This window comes from Leptonychotes weddellii, chromosome 7 (assembly GCF_054177405.1).
Source record: "Leptonychotes weddellii isolate Sample4059 chromosome 7, ASM5417740v2, whole genome shotgun sequence".
Classification (NCBI taxonomy): domain Eukaryota; kingdom Metazoa; phylum Chordata; class Mammalia; order Carnivora; family Phocidae; genus Leptonychotes; species Leptonychotes weddellii.
The window spans coordinates 13,897,526-13,925,154 of record NC_138375.1 but is presented as its reverse complement, the minus strand read 5'-3'; the positions used below and the strand labels follow the sequence as shown (position 1 = coordinate 13,925,154).

The following is a 27,629-nucleotide window of genomic DNA, read 5'->3' as shown; positions in this document are numbered from 1 at the left end:
CTCAAACCTTCTAGTAGCATTCCATATCACTCATAATAAAAACCAATATCTGCAAAATGCCTACAAAAACCTTAATAGATGTGTCCCCAGGGTAAACTCCCTAAACTCATCTACCACTTACCTATTTGCTTGTTCCAATCCAGCCATGCTGATCTCTATGCTTTGCCTTGTACAGGAGAGCACAATCCCTTTTGGTACCTTTGCATGTGTCAATCTCTCCTCAGAATATTCTCACCCCCATCCACCAGCTCCTTCACCTCCTACCTATTTGATTATAATACTTTCCCCAAAAAACACTTAAAAATTCTAAATCTTCTCCAGTTCCCAATTCTCTTTCCGGTATTTTATTCTCTTAGCACTTACCACTGAATATAATATTATATAATATTTAAATTAAATACTTTATGTCCTTCTTCATCTTAGAATAAATGTTGCAGGCAAGTAGTTCTTTTTTCTGTTTTATTCATATATTTATTCTCCAAACCTAGAACAGTTTTTAGTGCTAGTGGGTCCTCAAATAAATATTCATTTTGGGAATGAATTCACTGAATTGTATATTTATTTGAGGATTAACTGGAGGACTCTTGAAAAACAAATAATTTTATTTCATCCACCAGAAGAAAATGCTTTATATTCAAAGATGTTTATAGAACACACAATAATCTTAACACCAAAAAGCATATGAAAACAAAAACACCTCTGCAATTCATTTCAAATTCAAAACAATTTTGCATCTTATTATAACTCTTTTATATTAGTGTGTCTGGTTTCCTTACACTTTCCATTACTATTATTGTGGTTTTATAAGCAGAGATTATACCTAGAGTGAATTCACAACACATAAAAGAAGTAGGCAGTAAAGGAAATCAAAAGAGGGAAATTTCATTCACTGTTATCATCTGATCCTGACTAGGAAAGAATTGTAAGTTATGTTTAGTGATAGTAGAAAAAGATATTTAATATATTTGCTTAATAGAAATATTAATCATTATATTACATCTCCCTAAAAATTTCTCTCAGAAGTAAATGTGCCTTTCCCCCCCCCCTCCATTTTGTCTGGATTGTGTTGGATAGCTCTGTGTAGTGGAAAGCAAAAAAAAGCAAAATATATATGCCGATTGATCTCTTTGGGTGAATATCTTTTTAAAGTAACATGCCTTTAGAAGAGCAAATATATACTCACACCAGTGGCACTTTTATTGTAGAATAAAAAGCAATTTATTCACTAGTAAGTGTAGGTAACCAGGGACTACAGTATCTGACCCATGGTAAGCTTGATAAACATGTAAGTGCATAACTGAACAAGAATTGTTAGATGCTAAAGACACTGGCAAGGAGGGAGGAGAATGACATTGCCTATTCTATCAAACAAAGATTTATTTAGTTTAACAAAATCTAGCTTGAGTGAATTAATTTAATCAAATAATCTGATCATTTATTTCTGTTCATAGGACACTGACTTCTCCATTATAAACCTATCAAAATAGCAAATAAACAAGAACACTTGCTTAATTATTTAATACTATTTCTCAGCCCCTAGACTATATGTTTATTCATTTTTTTAACCTTTGTTTTTACCTTGGCAACAGGCAGACTATTCTGCACCTGAGAGTAAATACCCAGTAGAGCTTTGCACAATTACAACATGAATAGGGCATACAAATTTGTAGAAATGTGAGTTTTGATAAAAGGAAGAGTGGTATGGATAGAAATAAATTTTGTGTGGTACTAGAGGGGCAATTTTCAGTTTACATAGACTGCAAACAACAACAGCTAACCCTGGGAATGAGGAAAGGTAAAATTGGGGGCAAAAAGGGAAGCTCAGGTAATAAGGAGTAAACAACAAAAAGGTAGAAGAAGACAAAAATACCTAGAAAGAACTTTGCAAATGTGCCTATAGCTACATTGTCAGCAATCATTAGGAACACTTCTGACATCTATTTATAATGCAACCCAGAGAATCCTTGAGCATAGTCATGTGTCTGCTTCATCTATCATGGGGTAGTCTAGAAGCTCTAGGTGGTGTAGGTCCTCTGAAGCCGTTAAGACCCTATTTTGTTACTATGTTTGTATTATTTCTGGAAGTATCTAAAGCCATTGAATACTAGTGGGAATGATTTTACTAGTCCCCAAATCACATCACAGTTCTTGTACTAACTGGACAGATTAATAAAACAAAGTGAATTGCCTATTTACTAGTCCTAGTGATAATAAATTAAGAGGATTTTTTCTGTTAATTAGGGTTGAGAAGTTTGTAGTCTGGATGAGGTGGAAAATGTACCTGTCTGCACCTGGTTGGTTCAAACGAATCCCATTGTTCATTGGCCAGGGAAGACTATTTGCATAGGTCCATTGAGGATCTGGTGAATGGGCTAAGTAAAAGTACCCAGTCATTGCTCACCCTCATCTGGTAGGTTGCTCAAAGTTCAACATCGTTTAACAGTTTGAGTACACTAAGACAACATTCAGTTCTGTTGCCCCCTAGACAACTGCTATTGTACATGGACATTAATCTTGTTATAAATCTGCATTTCTCACTAATTACTCTGCTGTTGCCCTATATAAGATATCATCATTATCACCTGGATAATTACAATAGCCCCCTAACTGGTTTCCTAGCTTTTGTCTTTGTTCCCTTACAAAAGTGATCACTGAGAAATGTAAGTCAGATCCTGTCACTTTTCTGTTCAAAAACCCAGATTTAACTACTCATTTCAGTTGTAGTAAAAGCTGAATATCTTACAATGGTTTATAATACTCCAAAGTTTTTATACCACCCCCTATGTATCTGAATTACATTCTAATATTCCCCCATCACTTACTTGTCCCCATGCACATCTTTTTTACCCCTATAATACTGCCACTCTAAGGCTTTGAACTAGCTGCTCCCACTTCTCGGAACTTATCCCCTAGATATTTACTGGCTTACCCCTTGACCTTGCCAAGTGTTTGCTTAGGTATTATCTTCTCTAAGGGGGCTAACTTGGCCACCCCACATAAATTTGCAAATTATTCACTGTGTACTCAATTTTTTTTCTTAAGAAACTCATAATAGTTATCACCTTCTAATATACTATATAATTTACTTATTACATCTACTTACTATGCATTATACATTTCTTATCTCCCCACGAAGGAACTTAAACTACACAAGAAGTATAGACATATGCTTTCTGTTCAAAAATATTTCTCAAGCATGCAAGTGATTAACAAATGTTTCAGCAAGCTCTCATAATTTAGCAAAACAGCATAGATGAGGTCATATTGTAAGTCCCCAAATTTAAATAATTTAAATTATATTCTCTGACAATAAGCAATAAAACTGAAAGTTAAAAACAGAATACCAAAGCGAACTTCCCCAGATGCAAATTTATTAAATAAAACAAGTCTAACTTAAATGAATAAGAAAAATAAATTAGTAATATAAACTTAATATGTATTTTAACCTCTTTTTCCCTTTGAGATACTTCTTTTTGTTGTTGTTATGTTTTTATATTTAAAATTTGTGGTTACTTTTTTGTGAGTAAACTTAACTACATCCAGTTTCATTTTTTTTCCAGATATTCTGATATGTTTGATTCACTTTTAACTTGATCCAAATGTTGCTTAACAAATTTTTAAAACTTTTTGCTGGAATATTTTTTTTAATATTGCAGCTATTAATTTCTACAAGTAGTGTACCATGATTAAATAATCTCTACTGTTTCTGCTTTTGATAAATATTAAGTCTTTTGTGGCTTGATACCTAGCTATTTTTGAAATAGATATTCTAATGGTCACTTGAGAAGAAATAGTGACTTCTGCATGGTAGAACTGTGGAGTGGGTAATGGGACAACATGTGCTTGTTGTATTTAATGCATCTTATTTGGTATGTTTGAAAAAATGCTAATTTGGTAATCAAATGACTAATTTTTAATTATGAATTTTAAATTAAAATCCAAATTAAATTAGAGTGAGTTAAAAATTATCCATATTAATTATAAAAACTAAGTCATTAATAGGAATAAAACCCCAAGTTTGTTGAACACTTCTTGTTGTTGTTTAGCATTATAAAACCAATGCCTGTGATTTATGGAAATATGAATAAAAGGTATTAAACTTAGCCTTTGAAACCTAGGACCTTTATGCATATCAAAGAAAGTTACCATAATCTCTTCACATTTTTTTATTTATACAAATATGTTTAATAAGGGGATTAAAGCTTTTTATATATAGTTTTAGAGTAATATGAGAAAATTTTTCTTTAACTCATTGTTATTTTGTTCCCTAACTGTAGTAAATTTAAAAATTCATAGCATGGGGGCTCCTGGGTGGCTCAGTTATTAAGCATCTGCCTTTGGCTCAGGTGATGATCTAGGGTCAGTGGGAAGCCTGCTTCTCCCTCTTTCTCTGTCTTCTGCTCCCCCAGCTTGTGCTTGCTCTCTCTCTAATAAATAAATAAAATCTTTAAAAAAAATTAAAAAAAAAATTCACAGCATGAAAATAATATGTATAGTTAATAAGAAAGCGTATGAGCAAGAAAATATCTAGAAATAAAATTCAAATCTTGGGGCTCCTGGGTGGCTCAGTCAGTTAAGCATCTGTGCCTTTGGCTCAGGTCATGATCAGGATCCCTGCTCAGCAGGGTGTCTGTTTCTCCCTCTCACTCTACCTCTCCCCCCACCCCACTCATGCTCTCTCTCTCTCTGTCTCTATCTCTCATACAAATAAATAATATCTAAAAAAAGGAAATAAAATTCAAGTCTTAATTGTCCAATAGAAACTGACAATATAAATATAAAATTATGTTTTAAATGGTGTGTGTGTGTGTGTGTGTGTGTGTGTATGGTCCTATATTGCATTGTATACATTATCAGCAACATGAACAATTGACAACTGTAATTTGTTTCATCTCTTCTTAAAATTAAATGATCACCATATATTATAATAAATTATCACCACATAGTGATTTGCAATGGCACCATTGAAAAATACTTTGTTAGAATAATTATATTTTCCTCAAAATTAGCCCACAGCTTGATCAGGTCTATATTACTTGTATCTTTCTAGAGCTAAAATACACTCTCCCTTTCTCCCAGATGTGTAGTGGAATATATTTCTGCTTTGTTACTTCTGGTACCATCACTGAAGAGGCATAGGAAATAGTTATTATCCACCCAGGAGATAAACAAAATTCTTGCTAGAAAAATATTGATTTACTTAAGTGAATGAGCTAGACCTGAGCACTAAGGGGTCAGCATTGGAAAAATCAATTAAATGATTATGTACAAATGAAAGAATTGATATAATAATAAAAATAGTATTTACTCAGCAATATCCACACATTTTCCTAAACTGTTATGTGTGGATTTGAATTATATTCTGTCTGAAACTTAGCGTATGCAATTAAACTAAGATATTACCTTTTATTTGTCTAGGAGCCCAAATTGTCAAGTAGTTCACTTTTCAAATAAAGACTGCCCTGAATTTCAGTTTCCATTTATAATTTGAATGATCATTAAATGTAACCAGATTGAGTGAATAAGAGAATCAATAAAAAGAGGATCCCTTCTTATATGAGCTTTTTGTTCAGAATTAAATTCATGAAGAAAAATCACTGATAATTGAAATTCTCATTGAATATGAGCAAGCCATATTAAAATAAACTAAAAAGTCTAATCCATCTAGCTTTTCTCTAATATTTAAATAGCTTGCTGTATGCACGTATATGTGTGTGTGTGAGTGTGTATATTTTTGCTTGAGAAATAGATGAAGTTATTGTTTTGTTTTGGGTAGCCTTACTGAATTGGAGAAACAATAACTTTTGAATCAATTATCATACTCATGTTTTTTTCTGGTTATTACATATCCCCAGGGCTAAGATCAGCTGAAGAAACTACTGACTCTTGAGTCTGAGGTCATGTTTACTTTCATACAACTCTCATTACGATCGCATACAAACTCTCATTAAAGGGTGCAGTGAGTGAAAGTATTTGCATATTATTTTATTTCATAGTATGTTTGGCCTTTTCTCCTCCATAATTCCAGGATGACATTTTCATCAATTAAAAATATGTTGAGAATACTATCAGGATTTACAAAACAATGTAGTCTGTTAACATTTGGCCTTCAAGCGTATGCGATACCTGTTACTGTAATACACTCCTAAGTGTGTAGAGACTTAATCTATTTAATAGAAATCAATCTGTGATTTGGGAAGGTGGGAAAATAAAGGAGAGGATTAGTTCATCAATGACAGAATCTGAAGGGAAATTACACCAAGGGACACAGTAATAAGTGAGTGTCCCAGTACTAGAACACTGAATTTGTGTTGGGAAAGAATTCTGAATTTAGTGAGTTCTCATGGGAGAATTTTGGAAGGGGCCAATAGATTGGGAGATTTAGTTATTAACAGTATTATTAGAAAAGATGGCAGGTGGCGAAAAGGATAATAAATCCTGGTTGGTTAGTTTCAAGATTTCTAAGAACTTCCCAGATAATAATCATCCATTTAGTTATGGAAAAATATGCAAACAAATATTTCTTGAGACACGACACAAGGGTCATGCAATATTCAATCAAGCTACTAACTTCAGCCAAGATTCAATTGAATGCAAATTTGCCTCCATCTGTCATTAAGGGTGATTAGCAAAGATTAGCACATCCCTCTTCACTAAAAATCAAGTACGTAAAGGAGATACTGTCATTTAGCTGCCTCCTTTCCAGTTTCCTTTATTTATGAAAATAGGCCAAAAATGCTAAAAGAAAGAAAAGACAGCAAACTTGACAATGTACACAATAAACTGTCACATACTGTTAATAACCACTCTCCCTGACTCATCCCCAGGCTTATTTGTCTGTCAAGTCACACATTCGTCTGTAAAGGAATATCTTCTATGTAAGACAGGAGTCACATTTCCTAAGTTTTACACATTTCCTTACCAAGATGTGATCACAGTATTCATATCAGTTGGCACTTTGCCTTGTCTCCCCCCAAATTTATCATAGGATTTTTTAGATTAATAAATATAAGCTGCCTTGTTTTCTTCCATTGGCTGCCTAACATTCAATTGTGCGGATAAGATTTGATTAATGAAATTATTCCTCTTCTGAATAACACATAAGCTTTTTGCACAGATTAGCTATTATAAAAATACTGCATTGGCTCTATTTATACATATATCTCATGTTCTGTTCTACACAAAATAAATATTTCTAAGGGGAACTGTTGAACACTAAGAAATACACATTTAATATTTAATGAATAATAGTAAGTTATTTTTCAAAGTTGTGATTAAATTATACTGTCATCAGCAATGAGAGATACTTCCAATCATTTCCCTAATGTCTTTCCAAAAGTATGTTCTAAGTACTTTTTTGAATTTGCCAGTATTTTCACTTAAAAGCTTTCTCTATGTATTTACATTCTAATGTTTAAAATAGTTGAGAATAATTTCAAATATTTATTGACCATATGTATATCTTCTTTGACAAATTGCCTCCTGTTTTATTTTTGCTTGTTCTTGATAGTTCAGGCACAGTATGCAAGGGATTGTCATTAGAAATTACTTTGCTTCTAAACCAGAAAACATTCTCTTAACTATAGAGAACAAACTGATGGTTATGAGAGGAGTGGGGTGGGGATGGATGGGTTAAATGGGTGATGGGTAATAAGGAGGGCACTTGTAATGAGCACTGGGTGTTGTATGTAAGTGTTGAATCACTAAATTCTACTCCTGAAACTAATACTACACTGTATGCTAACTAACTGGGACTTAAATAAAATCTTGGAGAAAAAACAAAAACTAAAAGGTAATATGAAATTACTCTAAAAAAATAAAAAGAAATGTACTTTGCTTCTGAATTAAAGGGAAAGAATTAAAAAATGGATGGATTGATTCAGACATTCAGTAGAGATACTGACTGTAACTCCAGGTCCATAATCTACATTAACATTTTGGTTTCTCATGGTACCGTACACTCAACCTTCAACCAAATGTTAGTAACTTTTGCAAAGAATAATAGGCTAGAGAATTAAGCAGGGGTCAAACCAACTAGTACTTTGTAAAGCATTTTAAATCATACTAAGGACTTTAGTTACATTATGTGGAATATCAAAATATATTCAGAAGAGATATATCATGAGTAGGTGATTAATTTTAAAAATTCATATGTAAAAAATAAATAGATGGCATATGATTTAGAAGGAAAATATACTTGCCAGTGAGAAAATTTTACCTATGCAAATAAATTAGGCAGGTGACTTGGAGTCTGCTAAAGGCAATGGAGATCAAGGGAATTGGACTGGGTTTGCCCAAACTGAGAAAAATTGATCAGCAGAGTTTGTATATGGGATGGGAGGAAGAAAAAGAATTAGGAGTGATACCTCGCTTTATGGTTACGTAAGGGTATTATTTACTAAACAGGGCAAGTTCAGTAGAGCATATAAAACAAGTTAAATGGGTAGACATTTGGATAGGTTAATGTGAGCTATATCTAAATCCTATTTTAGTATTCTGTAGAGAAATGATTAAATATATCAATACAGATTATTTCTTAACTTCACAGAATCACTGATGGTGAATTCATTATAAGTCATAAGATGTAAGACAATCTAATTAATTAGGTATATTTATAGATTAAATTACATTGCTGACCCTGACTTCAAAAATGACAAGCATTTTCCATTAAACAAATTACATTTTAAATATATATATCTATCCATACATATATATATTTATAATGCCACTGTCCAAATAATTTTATCAGATATTTTAATATGGAGGACACAAAAGTGAAAGCTTACAGAATTCCAAGTAAATAATTATCTTTACAAAAGTTTTACATTTTTTCTGAAGTCTTTTGTTCCTTGGATTTTTTCTTTTGCAGTTCAAGTGACTATATTTACTTTGTTAAAACAATTATCTTTCAACAAAGATGTTAGGGATATAATCAAAGTGATTTTCTTCTGTAATTTTATTGAGTATAAAAAATGTTTACATTACCATTTAGTCACCAAAAAATATTGCAATAGGAAAGGGAACACATAACATATCTGCATACCTGGAAAAATAATGGCAAAGCTTACTAAAATATTTTAAAGGTAAAGAAGTAAAGATAGGAGGAAGAAAAGAAGGAAAGGAAGGATGGAGGGAACGAAAGAAAGGGATATATATATAAAGAGAGCAAGTGCAATTGTTCTTTAATATTTCTTTAACAGAACTTTACTTCTTTCTGACTCCTCTTGAACATCAGCTTTATAACCCAGGGTGCAGTTAAATATTTTAAAAGAATATAAAACAGATCAAAAAGGTTCTTCCTGAAATTAAAATGGAATAGATCAATGAACAGGATTTCTTCTTGCAAATCCCTTGCTTTATAGTTTATCATTTCATTTTGCTGTAAAATTACAGTAGCCTTTGAGAATTTGATGTCATTTATGCCTAGTCTCTCATTTATCCTTGGTTTTTAAATTCTATTAATCCTATTTTATGCTGTGTTCTACCCTACACATTATTTTATTCTCAGCAAATTTTCTCTGTGTAAAATTATGTATTTGCTTTGTTGTTAGTATCTTTCCATTTCCTTTTCTTTCATGTGTACTGATAAGTTTGGGTTCATATTTATTTAAATAATGAATACCTTTAGTGCTTAAATCACTTATTTGAGATATTAAAAGGATCCGTTTACTTATAATTACTTATGTTCTGTTTGTACTGACTCACCTTTGGAACAATCTTGGACTGAAGTGATTAAATGAGCTCACAGGATTTTATTCTCAATGGATTGTCATTTAACTATTGACATTGTAGTTCATATCTTTTTAATAAGTCATGGTCTCACTATTTAGTGTGATATGACATGTAGGGCTGCCCTAATATGACCATGGACATTTATCTGGACTGCCTGGACAAGGAACTAGCTGGAAGCACTTCAATTCTCCCAGCAAAAAAAGGGCGACCCCCAAGCTAGTTTCCCACACGACTAGTGACTTGTCCCCATTGTGTGTACCTAAATCCAGCTCCCAACAGATTCCTAGGTCCATAGAAAGCAGGGCAGCTGTTACCTAAAGCTTTAGTTGCTTCATTAGTACATTTGTCCTCCCTGACAAAGTCACTGTCCTTTTGAACTAAATAAAGGAAAGGAACCAGAGGCTGGGTTTCTTTTTCTGGAATGCAAACCCATGCCTTTGACCATCAGCACACCCTGACCCTGGCTTATGTCTTTCTGATTATAAGGAGAGTCTAAGACCTAAGTCATCTCTATTTTACTACCCCTGATTTGTAAGTTTCTTCACTAAAGCCTTTTTTTCTTAGTCCTTCAATACAGGGGAATCTGACTTGTGAAATACACAGGACCATAGTAATTGGTGTCACCTGAATGATAATTTATGTAAAGTGAGTCATTACTCATCCTGTTAATCTATTACTTTCCCTCCAAGCATCAACACTTCTCTCCATGCTCAGACCTAGCCATTCCCTTTCTTTTTATTTTACTGAGTAAACTGAATTATCAGAAAAGAACCACAATCTTCCATCATCCCATCTGTGCCTGTGAACTTTGTTTTCATTTCTATTGTGAAAACTTTCAGTGACTTCCATCTCCACATAGCAAAATGCCTATGAGTTTCCAATGGCCTGTAGGGCCTATGAGATCTGGCTCCTGTTACCTGGCTCAACAGTCATGGGATAGATATCTACCTTTATTGTGCCCTTTGCTTGGAATATCCTTCATCAGATATCCACATGCTGCACTTTCTCATGTCCTTGAAGTCTTACTCAATGTCACCTTCTCAATGACATATCTGACCCCTTTCTATTGAAAATTATACCCTTCAATCTTTCTCTCTCCATATGTCTTCCTCTCAATTTCTACATAGCACTGAAAAGCCTCCATAAATATATACATTTCCTCTTTCTCTTTCTCTTTACCTGTCTCTCTCTCTCTGCCTAGTTTTCTGTGTAACTCCAAAGGGATCTGTAATTATCAATTTATCCTTGGTCCTTTTATAGAATATTGCCTAGTACTTAAAAAAGATCCTCAATAAATACTTTTGATTTTAATGTTACTATTTTTTCAACAGAATAATTCAGCTTTTTTTTAGTGACTGATACAAAATAGCAGTAAGCATAAAGGCTCACACTAAATTTTATAATTGTTCTCATATGTTATGATGATTTCATATGTTTGATAATGTCACTTATTTTCAAGTTTTTTAAAAATTATTTTTATTTATTTATTATTTTTAAAGATTTATTTATTTATTCATGGGGGGGGAGAGGCAGAGGGAATCTTTAAGCAGACTCCCCACTGAATGCAGAGTCCAATGCAGAGCTCCATCCCACCACTCATGAGATCGTGACCTGAGCCGAAAACCGAGTCAGATGCTTAACCTACTGAGCCACCCAGGTACCTACATATTTTCAAGTGTTTAAAAACAATATTAGGACACATGAAAATTTTTAATGAAAAAATATATTTTACAAATACATACAAAATATATTTAACAATAATTTTGTACCCAAATAAAATATTCGAACACACATACAGAACTCACTGATTCTTCATATGCCTAAGCTAATAGGAACCAAGAGACCAACAAAATGTTGTGAAGATATAGTAACTGAGTAATTTATATTTGCCGATACCAGTCTTGTGGGATTTTTCTCTTGTTAATGCAAAGTAAAAATGTAATTCTTAAAAAAAATATTCAACTATTTAAAATAATTGATCAGTTCACTCATTAATTCAACTAGACTTTGTTGAACACAACTATATCTACTCTGCTAAGGAAAATAGCAGTACAAAACTGAGTAAGACAGAGATACTTTCCTCTGAAACCTTAAAGTCATCAGTTATTTGAAAGACACATTTTTTAAGGAGGAGCTATTACCTAATATAAGTGACCAGGAAGAAGCTTTGCAAGATGGCATTAAACTTAGTTAATCTGATATAGTATAAAGTTAAACCTTCTGCCTTGTAAATTGAGTGTTAGTTTGTTTGTAAGTGCCCTTGAATTGATTGGATTTGAGAATCTGACTCAACACTAAACATCTACAAGAGATGTCATATGTAGTCCATATGTCACACTTATCGTCTGAAGTATGTCAGCCTGGTGGTTGGAAATTTGCAGTGGCATGAACAACATAGTAACTTCCTGAAAGAGTTATCTGGTAGAGCAAAAAAGTCTTTTTTTTTTTTTTTTTTTTTAAGTAATTTCTATGCCTGACATAGGGCTCAATCTCAAAATCCTGAGATTGAGAGTCACAAGCTCTATGGACTGAGCCAGCTAGACACCCCAAAGGGACTTTAACTTTCTTTTTTAATTTTTTTTTTTTTAAAGATTTTTTATTTATTTGAGAGAGAGAGAATGAGAGACAGAGAGCATGAGAGGCAGGAGGGTCAGAGGGAGAAGCAGACTCCCTGCCGAGCAGGGAGCCCGATGCGGGACTCGATCCCGGGACTCCAGGATCATGACCTGGGCCGAAGGCAGTCGCTTAACCAACTGAGCCACCCAGGCGCCCCAGGGACTTTAACTTTCTATCTGGATAATCCTTTTAACAAAAAAAGAGATGAATACCCATCTGTCAAATTCACCTAATATTGCAAGGAAATAGGATGAAAATGAAAGGAAATAATTACAATTATTTTTTAATTACAATTATTTTTAATGCAAAGACGCAAGGTCTTCAATGTAAAAACAGGAATTTAGCTTTTGCATTGAATTCTACAGCAATTATTTGAACTATTTCACCTAAAATGGTGAAAGAAAATAAATGTGAGGATTTTGTGTTTCTAATAGTTTCCTATTGCTGTATAACATTTTTTTCAACAACTTGGTGGGTTCAAAAAACACCCATTTATTATCTCATAAGTTCTATAGGTCAGGAGTCTGAGCACAGCTTCAGTGTGTCCTCTGTTTAGATCTCATAAGACTGAGATCAAATTACCAGCTTGGTTGTTAGTTCTAACCTGAGGCTAGAGGTCTTTTTCTAAGATCATTCAAGTTAGTGACAGAATTCAGTTATTGCATTTGTAGGGCTGGAGTCCTTGTTTTCTTACTATCTATAAGAGGGCCAGGGACGCTATCAGCTCCTAGAGATCAACCCAGAGGTTTTTGTCAGATATTTGAAGGCTCTCAAGGAAAATATTCTAGGGAACAGAAGAGTAAATTCAAAACACCGGAGACAGAAAATGCTTAAGGCCTTAGAGAGGGGAGGGGTGGGTGGGGGAGGAGAGGCCCTTGTAGCTAGAGTCAAGTCAGTGAGGGAGAACTCATGGAAATTGATTGACATTGCGAATGAAAATGAGATTGATATTATTATATCAATTAGAGAGGTAAGGTTTTTTGTTTTGTTTTGTTTTTCCTTCTATTTTAGTAAGTAAGCTGCAGGAATATTTGGGCATCATGTATATACAGGTTTGAATCAGGGAAGCAGTTTTATGGAATGAGAATTTATTATAAAAATCATGTATTGCCTATTTTGTGAACGAGCTGGAAAAGTAGGTCCAGAAAAAGGATTTGGAAAATCGAGGAAAGTCACAAACCAGTTTTTCAGAAGTTCCAGGATATATGGGACAAAATCTAAGTTAGGTTAAATCCCTTATTACTGACATTTTTTTTTAAGATTTTATTTATTTATTTGACAGAAAGAGACACAGCGAGAGAGGAAACACAAGCAGGTAGAGTGGGAGAGGGAGAAGCAGGCTTCCCATGGAGCAGAGAGCCTGATGCGGGGCTCGATCCCAGGACCCTGGGATCATAACCTGAGCTTAACCAACTGAGCCACCCAGGCACCCCTATTACTGACATTTAGAGCACAACCAGCATTTGCTTCAAAGAATGTAGACAGGTTGCCATTTTAAATTTACTCATATGATTTTTAAAAATAATGCCCTTCTTCTTTACTCAACTGTAGGATTCATATGGGCAGAGGACATAATCATTTTTTTTAAATATATCCCTGAGTCTTAGCACAATATCCAGAACTTACATTGTACACTGAATAAATTATTTAAAATTTCTAGGATTCATTTCATGCCATGTAAAATAAAAAATAGTTAAGTCATTTTCTTTTTTAAATTAAGTCTCACTTTTAAGTGTTGATATAAGAATTAAATATAATAAGGATTAAGTAACAACAGTACCTGGCTCATAATAAGTACTGAACATTGTGAAATCAGTGAAGATCTCAGAATGATTACCTTTTAAAACATCCAGTCAGCATGTATTTAATGAATACCATGTCACCGCATTGTGCTAAACTTTGAAAAATGAAATCTTTTAAGATATCCAAAGCACATAGTGTTATTATCACGCAGAGCTGTGAAAATCGCATGGGATTGGATTTACAGACAGAGTTTTAAATTTTCCCTCTCTGACTTCACAGGCATCTGAACTTGGTAAGTTACATCTACTGTCTGAACATCAGTGTTTGTATAAATATTTTTAAGTGGTGACAATAATCTGTATTTACAAGAGTTGTGAGGATTAAATGACTTAATATTTATAAAGTCCCTTGTCTAAGGAAGACACGAGTATTATTTTTATGTGCTATTGAGGATAAGACGAATCTTCAGTGAAAACAGACTTAATGACATTCAGTACGTTTCACATTTTGTGTTTCCTCAGAAGATAATTGGTTACAAGACAATTCAAATTGAATGTCTATACTACCCACACATCATTTTCTAAAGTGCCCCCAAAAAGCCTATTTCTCAAACCCTGCACCCATAGACTGACACTGACTTAGTAGTTTGAAACTAAAATAAAAATAAATCCAAGAACAGTTTTTATATAGGGAGATAGATCTGTTTTATCAACTAAGAAGCAAGTAAACTATAACACATCAAATATTACCACCCCAGGAAGTGGAGTCTGTATATTCCAATTAATTTTAATGGAAAAACTGAATATTTGAAAGATTGCACAAAACTTTATGTGCAAATGATGACATTTCACAACTCATTCATAAATACTTCTTGAAGAAGAGTCCATGTATCATTTGAAAGTATATGTCAGTGCAATCTCATCTAAACCAAATGGCATTTTCAAAAACTTTTATATCTTTATTTAATGGTTTCTTCCAGCCCTGTAAGTATTAATAGATTATCAAATTGAAAGATGTTTGTTCTGACCTTCACATATCTCCATTTCTCTGGTGGTTTAATGTCTCTTATGAAGTACCAGAAGTGCATTAAGTCATTTCTCATTTCTCTATGATTCCATGATGCCAATGTCAAAAGACAAATGCTGAATCAATTGATGGGCAAAAACCCAAATAAAAACACACAATAAAATATTTCCTATTTTCCTCTGACAACTTAATTCAAAATCCTACAACGGAAAAACATCTAGATATTTCAAATTTACACTGTTTTCCTGAGAAATTTTGTTTAGTTGATTGTTAGACACTTGGTAGAGAAGATTAAGCTATATATTTGTATACTATTTGTGTATACATATTTTAGAAAATGAAAACAAGACATTAAAAAAAAATGACCGAGGAACAGAGGTTTGGCACATAAGAAAAGATGCATGAGGGATCTTTGAAGTATATGCCACAAAGTTATATTTGTAAAACAAACCACAGCTCATCATCTTGGAGGCATTTTTAATTAAGGAAAACTTGGAGGATGTGCCCCCACAAAATGAGGAAACTATAGAAGAAGAAGTAGACATGTTAAGAGGCTAAAGAAGTTCAGCCCAACAGAGTAGTCATGGGAAGTACTATGAAGTTAAGTTTGCACTCAACCAGGGAGTCAAGAGTTTAGATAAAGTCAGAAAGGGGGAGGGCTATGAGAAGTCTACAAGAGAAAAAAAAAATCATGTTAAGTAAATTTTTAAAGAAATCAATTAGAACATAATGTGAGAATTAATATAGGAATTGGCTTACAGAAAACTAACAAACTGGAAAAGAAAGATCAAGTATTAACATCAGCAGCATAAAGAGTGAGAGGAAGAAAAGTCAATAACGGAGTCAAACTCAGCAGTGGACAAATGTTTACATACATGCAGTATGTCAGAGTACATGTGAGTACAAGTCATGGAGCTAGACTGATTGGAGTTGAAACTCAAATCTGCAATTTACAAGCTCTATGACCTTGGACAGATTCTCTGGGCCTCGGCTTCCATATATGTACAATAATAGTAACTTTATCATTAAGTAAGTTCCTAGATATGTTTAGAACAGTGCTTGACACTGTTTTTTCGTGCTGATACCTAATGGATTAACTAAATTTATAAAATAACTCATACAAAGAAGATAAAATAAAAGGCATATATATATAAAAGAAGTTTCAGAATTAGATATTTAATCACATTGACAAACAGGCAGTGGATTATTCCTTAAAATTTTTGAATTGATAATTTAAAAAATTATCAATATTAAACCAATTTTAAAATAAAAGGGGATATATTGGTATTAGGAAGCTTGCCACGGGGCGCCCGGGTGGCTCAGTTTGTTAAGCAGTTGACTTTTGATTTTTCCACTCAAGTCATGATCTCAGAGTCTTGGGATCCAGCTCTGCGATGGGACTCTGTGCTCAGTGGGAGTCTGCTTGAGGATTCTCTCTCTCCCTCTCTCCCTCTGCCCCTCCCCTTACTCTCCCTCTAAAATAAATAAATAAATAAATCTTAAAAAAAAAAAAGAAAGTTTGCCACATACTTTAAAGTTTTGTGTGTGTGTGTTTTTTTTTTTTAGTATTTCTTTTTTTTGGGGGGGGTTGTATTTTTTTTATTATGTTAATCACCATACATTGCATCATTAGTTTTTGATGTGGTGTTCCCTGATTCATTATTGCATATAACACCCAATGCTCCATTCTATATGTATCCTCTTTAATACCCATCACCAGGCTAAGCAACAGGCCTAGAAGGTACAGAGGATTGTGTTTTTATTAGAGACCTGTAACTTATCTGATAATTATTAACCTATGTCCATGAGTTATATTTATAAACAATTAAGATATACTTCTGTAAATATATTTTTGAATCATTATTTGTAAAGAATTTTTATGTCAGATTGATTCCCAAACACGTAACGAGACTAAAGAGAAAAAAATAGATGAGGAGAAATACTGTATATTTATTCTTGGAATAATTCTCCATGAGATTTCCACACATCTTTTAAAAACATTTGTTCCAGACCTTTCAAGGATACTTTTGTAACAAACAGCCTTGGATAACAGAAGTAGGTTTCTTTCTAGGGCAGAGGACAGATTCATTTTTCTTACTGGGATAACAAAGATAACACATCCCTTCAAGGGTAAAAGTTGGGCAGGTTTCTAGCTACATTCTTACAAAATTGTGTTTTTTTCTGAGTTTGGGATTCTTCAGCTGTGATACAAACCTATTATTTGTACAAAATCCCCTGAGGTTTCTCAGTGGGAAAAATTCCTGTGGGAATTGGGAACACCGCAAAGGTATGCAAGTATGAATGGAATGCAGCAGCGGGGCAAGCTATATTGTGAGGAATAAACTATATTGTTTCTGACCCTGAGATCTCCTCTTCTAATAATATCTATGAAACTATGTCAGGCTAACCTGTTAACTTACTCACAGGATAAAAATCTCATTCTCTTCACAATTCTTGACTTTTTTTTTTTTTTTGAAGAGGAAAGATTGATTAAAAGATTAGTTGTATGTATGTAGCTAAAGCAATGAAACCGGTCACTGCTTGGGTGACAACAACTTGACTTCATTGGACTTGATTGTTGAAGTGGTTTCAGGTCATCCTGAGTTAGGCACAAACTCTTATTTTAATTCTGATATAGTTCATCCTGTTTGTGATAGGGTGCATGAGATTTAGAGTAGTTTTTAGAGAGCACAGGAATATTTGGATGGTGCTATTAAAATAAAGAGAAAAGGGGGAAATAGAATATTTTTAAGATTAATTTTAATTTTGTAATCAAATTATCACACATATAGATAATAGTACATAAAGGTGCATAAAAAATTATAAAAAAGAAACTGCATTACTACCACACAGACCATTCCTAACACTCCAGAAGCCCCTAGCTTCTATCTCAATTTATCCCTTTACTCTCTAAACCAAAGATCAACACTATTATGATTTCATACATCAAGAGTAGTATGAATGTAAAAAAGAGACTTTTGAGGGGTGCCTGGGTGGCTCAGTCAGTTAAATGTCTAACTCTTGGTTTTGGCTCAGGTCATGATCTCAGGGTCATGAGATCTCCCACATGGGGGTCCACACTCACTGGGGACTCTGCTTGAAATTCTCTCCCTCTTCCTCTGCCCCTCCCCCACTCCTGTTCTCTCTCTAAAAATAAAACAAATAAATCGGGTGCTTGGGTGGCTCAGTTGGTTAAGCGACTGCCTTCGGCTCAGGTCATGATCCCGGAGTCCTTGGATCGAGTCCCGCATCAGGCTCCCTGCTCGGCAGGGAGTCTGCTTCTCCCTCTGACCCTCCCCCCTCTCATGTGCTCTCTCTCATTCTCTCTCTCACAAATAAATAAATAAAATCTTTAAAAAAAAATAAAAAATAAAAACAAATAAAACAAATAAATCTTTAAAAAAAGAAAGATTCTCTCTCTCCCTCTGCCCCTTTTCTGCCCCCCTCTCTCTCTAAAAAAAAAAAAGAGAGAGAGAGATAGAGACTCTTTTGACCATTCTGGGTATTTTAATCTGACCTATATTCCATTTTATGTAATCACTCTTCAGTAGAAGTTAATCAATTATTAAGCATACCTATTATATTCTTAATTAGAATATTGTGCTTATAAATTCTAGAATATAATTTTGCTTATTACTATTTCTGCAGATTTTCTTAATCTCCTTCTTTCATAACACATAAGACAACGTTTTTTTAAGTCTCTCAGATAAATTCATTATCAAAGTTCATTTTGAGATCAATTCAAGTCTTTACTCATTCTTTTGTTTTCTTCTTCTGTTATTTTATAATCTCATATCCCTGATTATTTTTGACTGATTAGTAATTATAGTAAAATGGAAGAAAAAATTAGCCAAGGATCATGCTTTCTCTAGAGAACATTTAGGATTGCTTTAGGCAGGAGGTAAGAGACTTTAGCAATCCCTGATCACTTCAATCTCACTGTAGCAATTGACATGTTTTGAATCTTGGCTTTAGTCCCTCAGAAGGCCTTACTATTTCTAATATCTTTATCTTAATGGGCATCACTTGGAGTCCTAATCCGAAAATATATGGTCTTTACTAAGAATCCATTCACTTGGTAATACCTGAACTCCAATTTCTTTGTCTCTATATATGACACACTCAAAAGTTCTATTCATTGACTTAATCTCTCAGCTACTTCCTCCTCTCTTTCATCCGTGTTTCCTGGAGCAAGCTACCAAAATGTTGGACTAATTTCCTTCTTTCAAAATATCTTGATCCCATAATTCATCCCTACTTTTCAAGTTCTCAGAAGATTTGTTCTTCTGTATTCCCTAATCCAACATTACTGGAAATAAAAATTTGAGGTAATTTTTCCATCAAGGACAAGGGATGAAAGACAAACAGAATAAAAACTTTGTAACTATGATATTGCTTTCCTATGACTGCTGTAATAATTTCAATAAACTCTGTGGTGGCAGCAGAAGTGTTCTTCTCATAGTTCTGGAGGCCAGTAGCTTGAAATCAGTTGCAGGACCATGTTTCCTCCCAAAGCTCTAAGGGAGAATTTTTTCTTGTCTCTTCTAGCCTCTGGTGGTTCCAGGAGTTCCTTGGCTTGTGGCTGCATAACTCCATTTTCTGCCTCTATCTTCACATGGTCTTTTCCTCTTCCAGTCTGTTATGAGAAAACTCGTCATTGGATATAACACCACCCCAGGATAACCCAGGATATATTCATCTCAAGGTCTTTAATTATATCTGCAAAATGCCTTTATCCAAATAAGGTCATAGTCATAGCCTCCAGGAATTTGAATGTGAACGTATCTTTTGAGGGGTCACCATTCAACCCACTACAAATATGGTGAAACTTCATCCAAAACAATCTCAGGGTATAAAATGTTTTGAGGAATGTGGGGTTTTAGGATTTAAAGTCAAGACATGAAACTTAACCACAGTGTTAAATGAAGGATTTTAATTACATTAATTAAATATAATGAGTTTTTTCTAATAAACTGAAATGGAAAAACAATAAAATGGAACCAGTTTTCTTCTTTCATTTGGATATCAATCAATATTTAGTTTTCTTTATACATTAAAAAATTCATAAATGTAAACACAGTGAATTACATACATTGCAAAAAGTTATAAAATGCATAATTCGGGTGGGCCTTGTGTCTGGGCCTGTGGGAGATGGTCTGGTACTGGGGAGGGCTGGAGCGTGGTTTCCCAGGAGCTGGCCTACAGGCTGGAGCCACAGGGGCTGCCTTACATTGAAATAAGCCTACCGCTTGAGCCTATGGGAGGTGGCCTGTAACCTGGAGCCTCAGAAGCCAGCCTGTAGGTGTGACCTACCAGTGGGGTAGGTGGGGAGCCTGGGACTAAAGGAAACATCCTGGGAGCTCAGGCTGCAGAGGCTGCCCAGACATTAGGGTATACCAGGGGCCCTTGCAACTGGGGTGGGTCAAGAGCCTAGTGTTGCTTGTCAGCTTTGCGCTGGGCCTGTCTGGGAACCTGGGTTTGCAGGAGCCTGTGGGCACAGGAGACATCTAGGACACAAGAGCTGGCCAGTGCTGGGGTGAGCCATGAGCCTGGTATCACCAGAGCTAGATTCTTTAGAGTACCAGGAGCCTGGTGTCTCAGGAACTGCCTGGGGCTGTGGGAGTCATCAGGCACCTGGAGCCAGTTTCATGGGAGCCCTACAGTAGTCATTTAAGGCTGGGGGGTAGGCCTCGTCCTGGGGTCCATGGTGAAGCCAGATTCTCATTTTACTCTCTTCCTCCCTTGGGGCAGGTCTCTCTCTCTCTCTCTCTCTGTGTCAGGCTGCCTGGGTTTGGGTAAGGGGTGATGGGGTAATGTGAATCTATTTTCCTACCCTCCTTAATGCGCCTTTTTTTTTTTATTTCTGTGCTTCACCCAGGTACTACAATCCCTCACCTGGAATAGATCCTGTGAAGCTATTTTCATGTGCCCATGATTGTTCAAATTAATGTTTCTGGGAAAGACAGGCACTAGAAATCCCTATATTACCATTTTGCTCTACCCTTTTGTTTTAAAATTTCAAAAGCAAAGTAGCATTGCCCCACAATGGACAATGTTCTATCAGTGCTTCCTAAAAATATTTTACTTTTGAGGGAAGAGTCATTTATGAAAAGTCAGCATCCCACTGCCTCACTCCAGGCTTGCTGTTTACCAGTGTTTGACCTATGTTAAAAATGAGAACTTAATAGGTTATAATTATGCTCTAGCTGTGTCTGTGAGTAGGAGAGTGGCATATACAAAGTCATACAACTGGCAATTCTCAAACATGTGCAAAAACAATTTGTAAAATGAAATTTGGAAACAAGATTTAGTAAGGGAAATTCACTAAAGCATATCAGTAAGCTAAGGAAAAATACTGAACAGCCAGCTTAATTCAAGACAAATTCTCCTGAACTTACACTGCCAAACTTTGTAGACTTATTGAAGATGAACACATACTACTTTGAGGAAAAACTCCATTTAGGAAAAATGTCTTTTTCTCCTCTTCTTAAAAGAACTCACTTCTGCAAATCATGAAGCAAAACATTTCAAGGTTGTTTTCTTTACAGATGTAATCAGAATGCCTCCTTCTTGGACATTTTTCTTGTCTTTTTTTTTTCCTTTTTCTTCCCCGAACTTAACGCACCTTCAAGTTCTTAATCCACTTCCAAAGTTTCATGACCATGTTTTCTAGGTCAGATCTCTTTCCTGGGTTCTACATTTTCTTTAAATTACATGTTCTATACCATTTCCAGATACCTAGATGACATAGTTACATCTTACCTCATCCTCCTCTGCTGGACTCTCTTCTTCCAGAGTTTTCTTCTTTGTTTTTTTTTTTTTTTTTAAGATTAAATAAATTTATTTACTGGACAGAGAGAGAGAGAACACAAGCAGGGGGAACAGCAAGCAGAGGGAGAAGCAGGCTCTCCGCTGAGCAGGGAACCCGATGTGGAGCTCAATCCCAGGACCCTGGAATCATGACCTGAGCCAAAGGTGGACACCTAACCAACTGAGCCACCCAGGCACCCCCAGAGATTTCTTCTTCTGATTAATGATATCCTCTTCCACTAAGTAACTAAAAAGAATGTGTCATCTAAAGTAGGTTCTTCACCCAGTCACCCCATCTCTCCCACCCCACCCCTCACTCCAGCAACCCTCAGTTTGTTTCCTGAGATTAAGAATTCCTCACATCAGTGAGGTCATGGTGATAGACACTGGGGAGAGTATGTGCTCTGGTAAGCACTGTGAATTGTGCAAGACTGTTGAATCTCAGATCTGTACCTCTGAAACAAATAATGCAATATATGTTAAGAAAAAAAAAAAGCAGAAGAAGATAGCAGGAGGAGAAGAATGAATGGGGGGAAATCGGAATAGGAGACGAACGATGGGAGACGATGGACTCTGAAAAACAAACTGAGGGTTCTAGAGGGGAGGAGGGTGGGAGGATGGGCTAGCCTGGTGATGGGTATTAAATAGGGCACGTTCTGCATGGAGCACTGGGTGTTATGCACAAACAATGAATCATGGAACACTACATCAAAAACTAATGATGTAATGTATGGTGATTAACATAACAATAAAAAACTTAAAAAAAATAAAAATAATAAAGTAGGTTCTTTCCCTTGCCACTGAACCTGAGTCCATGACTAAGGACCCAAGGGATCTCTTCAGAGTGGGCTCTTGTGCGCACTCTCCCTCCCCTTCTCTTCCTCTGCAGCTTCCACATTTCCAGTAATCTCTCCCACAAATCCTAACCTTGTTGACCTCTCTGATCTTCAAATTTGATCTCTTCCACTCAGCATTGCTGTCTGGTTCTGATGGAGAACGTTTACCTGTAATAATCACATCCCGAAACGTTCCAGGCATGAAATGGACATTAGCAGCGTTCATCCCTTGTATTTCCCTCCTCCCCAAAATTATTATCCTTCGCTCCTTGTTATTTCAAACCTGAAAACACTTGTGTATGTGGTACATGAGTGTGGTTTTCTAGTTGTTCAAGGTTGGATGGTAAATCTAGTTCTTATTATTCCATCATAGCCGGAAATGTTTACTACTTAGATATGGACATATAGAGATTTTATTGTTTCTTTTTAGAAAAGCAATAAACATTTTAAAACAAAAGTCTGTTCCACTGTGATAACAACTTTTATTTATTTATTTCCTTTAGCTCAGTGGCAACTATAAAGAAACAGGAGGAAAAAGCATTAAAAGGGCACAGAACATATTGAGGGATCCTGGCCAGGGATTTAAGACTGTTAAGACCCAGCACATGCAATGATCTCTGTTTTCAGATGTCATTGATCTGGTCTTCAGCAGGGTAGGAAGCATCCTAGGATCTCTATGTTAATGGTACTCAACAAGTTTGGCATGCTTTGGAAAGATGGAAGGAATTACTGCCCATCATAGTCTGGTTTGCTAATCTCATCTACTAACTGAGGGGCCTGAATACTCTTGACGTACCTTCTTTTTTCTTGGCTTGCAGTTCTATCAGATTATTTTGAATGTTTAAACTCAATGTTACATAAATTATTATATTATCATATAAATCACATAACATCGTATCAATACATTCTAGAACTTTATAATACTTTCCAAAACTTGATAACAATTTTGGGGTATATTAGGGGTTTACTTCCTTTGAGAGTGTTAGTCATATGCTTAACTGCCAAGGGGGTAAATATAATTACAATATTAACTATATTTGAGAAAAACATTTTTACAAGAAAAGACATTTTCTTGGTGAAAAAGATTGTTTAACTTCCTTCAATGCATGACAGCTTTATACTCACTGGCATGTACATGGAGAATGAGGCATCCTTAAGAAAATTTCATTTCACACATTAGAGTATGAAGCAAAGTGCTAGAACTTAACAGGGAAATAGATGCACAATTATAGTTGGAAATTTCAATACCTCATTCTGCGCAGCTGATATTGAAAGTAGACAGATGGTGAGCAAGGATATATATAGAACCCTATCAACCTGGTTAACCTCATGGACTTTTATTCAACATTTTGCCTAAGAACAACAGAATATAGATTTTGCTATAAAACCAAGAAAAAAAGGTTAAACAAGGTAGACCATATTATGGGCCATAAAACAATTCCCAGTATTTTTTTTTAAATTAAATTATTCAAAAGTATATTCTTCAAAGAAGATAAATGCAAATTTGAGAATAATAACTGAAATATATCTGAGGAATCAATAAAACACTTCTAAATAACAGACTTCAAAGAATAAATTACAAGGAAAATTAAGTATATTTTGAGCAGAATAAAGAAAAATTTTAATGTATACAATTATCTGGAACGCAGCTAGAGCAGAGTGTTGGGGGAATTACAGCACTGAATACTTGTATTAGAAAAGAATGCACATATCAAATGCTTTAGTTTCTACCTTAAGAAAAAAGAAGAATATTTTAAAATAAATCAGATGGAAAGAAATAATAGCAGACAACAACAATTTTAAACAGAAAAAAATTGAGAATTACCAATATCCAGAATGATATAAGAAACATCACCTCATTTCCTACACATTATAAATGACAATAAGTATTTTGGGAACAATTTTATGCCAATACATTTTTTAAATTAAAAAAATGGAAAAATGCCTTGAAAGACACAAACTACCATACTCCATTTGAGAATAAATAAGTAATGTGTTTCCCTATATCTATTAAGTTGAACTCATAATTATTTTTTTCAATAACAAGTGCAACAAGAAAAACTTGATTTAGAGATGGATTCACTAATGATTCTACAAAATTTTTAAGGAAGAAAATGTAAAACTTTATACAAATTGGTTGGAAGATAGAACATGAGGAAAAACCTTACAAATCATTCTGCTATCAAGATTACACCGACCGTAAAACAAGACTCCACAAGGGAAGTAAACTACTGACCAATATTCCTAATCAACATAGACACAAAATTCCTTAAGAACGTTTTAGAATATAAAATGCAGGGCTACACATCATGACCATGAGTTTATTCAGCTAGTGAATGCAAAGTTGACTCATCAGTTGAAAATCAAGCAATGTAACTATTTTACCATAATACATACATTATGCACATAGTAAAAGGACACAATCATCTTAAAGTTGAAGAACAAGCATTCAACAATATTCAACATTCATTCATTAGGAAATCTCTTAACAAACAATGACTATAAGGAAGCTTTTTTTTTTAACCAGATAAATGGTTATCAACAAAATTCAACACCTAAGACCATACTTGATGGTGATTATTTTACGCTCTCTCATTAAGACTAGAGGAAAAGCTAGGATACTCAATCTCTCCACTTCAGGCTTATCCCGATGTTCCTATGCTGTGCAGTAAGACAATAAAAAGAAAGAAAGCTCATCCATATTGGAGAGGGAAAGTAAAACTCCTGTTATTCACAGAGGACATGAGCATGTATATAGAAAATTTTATTTTAAGATTTTATTTATTTAGTTAGTTAATTAGAGAGCATGAGCAGAGGAGGGGCAGAGACAGAGAGAGAATCCCAAGCAGACTCCATGCTGAGTGTGGAGCCCAACGTGGGGCTTAATCTCATGATCTGAGCTGAAATCAAGAGCTGGATGCTTAACTGACTAAGCCACCCATGCACCCAAGAAAATTCTAAGGAAAATATAAAACTTACGAGTTTTATAAGATCAAGAGATAAAAGATCTATAAACAAAACAAAAAATCAGTTTTATCTTTATATACTAGCATTGAATAATCTATTCAATAAAGTAATAATAAATATTTAAAAATTGGGTTCACAACAGCATCAAAAAGAATAAAATAGGAGTAAATTTAACAAAGAAAGAGCAAGCATTATACAATGAAAACTATAAAAATTGATGAAAAAGCACCAAAATATAAATAAATGGAGAGACACTCCATGTGAATGAATTGAAACAGTATTATGTTAGTTGTCAAATTAAACTGTAGGTTCAATATAATCCCATCCAAAATCACATCATTGTGTGTGTGTGTGTGTGTGTGTGCATACCTGTGTGCACACATGCACGTGTATGTGTGTGTGTGTGTGTGTAGAAACTGAACAGTGATTTTAAAATTTACATATAATTCAAAGGTCTAGAATAGCCAGAACAAATAGAAAAAGAAGTTTGTTCTAGTAGGTATGTCTCAAATTTTCTACCCAGGGCTTAACCCAGTCTTGATGGATTTGCATTCCTCTCCCCTTACAAGGTTTTAACTTCTCAAACTTTTTAACACTGATGTTTATTTTATTGAAGTAACAGAAACAATTAGAAGAAAATCTGTATACACTCTCACCATCAGAGATACTAATAAACTTGTGTCGTTACCTTTCTTTTTCTTTTCCTATTTCAATGCGTGGGCTACCCATATCTAAAGCCACTCCCGCTTGTCCACTGGATCCTGTCTCCTCTTCTACTTAAGCAGTGAGACCTTTCCTGATCACCTCATATAAATAAGCAAACTTGCACCATTTCAAATCAAACTCTACATTTTTATAGCATTTTAAACCAAGATAGTGTATATTTAGAATGTTGAGTTACCTATTTTACTGAACTTTATCTTCAATTTACCATTCCATTAAGTGGAAACTTTGTCTTTTTACTGTTATGTCTTCACTGTCTAGACTAGTTCCCAGCATCTGGTAGTCTCTTAATATCCTTTTCAAGGTTATCACTCCATTAATTGTTCGGTTTTTCATTTACATCATTAACATCACCCTCTCCACTAATTATCACCATCTCCATACACCCATGTTACACTATAACTCATTTTAAGCAAAAAATACAGAACAAAACAAAACATTAATTCCATATTATAGATATTACCCCATTTCTCAGATCCATTTATTTTCAGCTGAACTCTCTTAAAATGTTTTTGAATACCCTACAAATTCTATCATCTCAAATACTGAAAACTATTTTGTGTTTCTTTCACTGCTTCTACTTTTGTCCAAGAGATAATATTCTGTTATCTGGATTATTGTAATAAATTTTTAACTGGTCTCTGGCTTCCATGCCTGGACACACTGAAATGCTAGATTGATCCTTTTAAAATATAGTAAGTCATTCACTTGCTTGAAATTTTTTGATGTGTTTTCATCTTACTTGTGGTAGAGGCCAAAACCTTCATTAAAGCCTCCTAAAGCCATATGCAATCTATCCCCCCACTGGTTTACTGACTTTTTTCCAATCTTACCTTTTGTGAGATAGCAAACACACAGCATCAGTGTTGGCCCTCAGGTGTGCTAAAATAGCTTGAGCTTCAGGGCTGTCTGTTGTTAAGAAATCCCAGTGCTTTAACCTGTAAAATACATAATTAGCAACATTATTTTCAATAGACCTTGTGTTAAAGGCACCAGAATTTTTGTAAATTAACAGAAATTGGGGATACCATTGACATTGAGAAATTATTGTTGAACATGTCCTTTAAAAAAAAAAAAATTCCCGGGGCACCTGGGTGGCTCAGTCGTTAATCGTCTGTCTTCGGCTCAGGTCATGATCCCAGAGTCCTGGGATCGAGCCCCGCATCTGGCTCCCTG

The 27,629-nt window shown here is 34.7% G+C and overlaps 1 pseudogene; it reads right to left on the bottom strand.

The window, feature by feature from the left end:
- The window catches only part of LOC102730378 (keratin, type II cytoskeletal 8 pseudogene), a 71,947-nt pseudogene extending 48,958 nt beyond the window's left edge, over nucleotides 1-22,989 (bottom strand).
- Nucleotides 22,990-27,629: the final 4,640 nt, after the last annotated feature.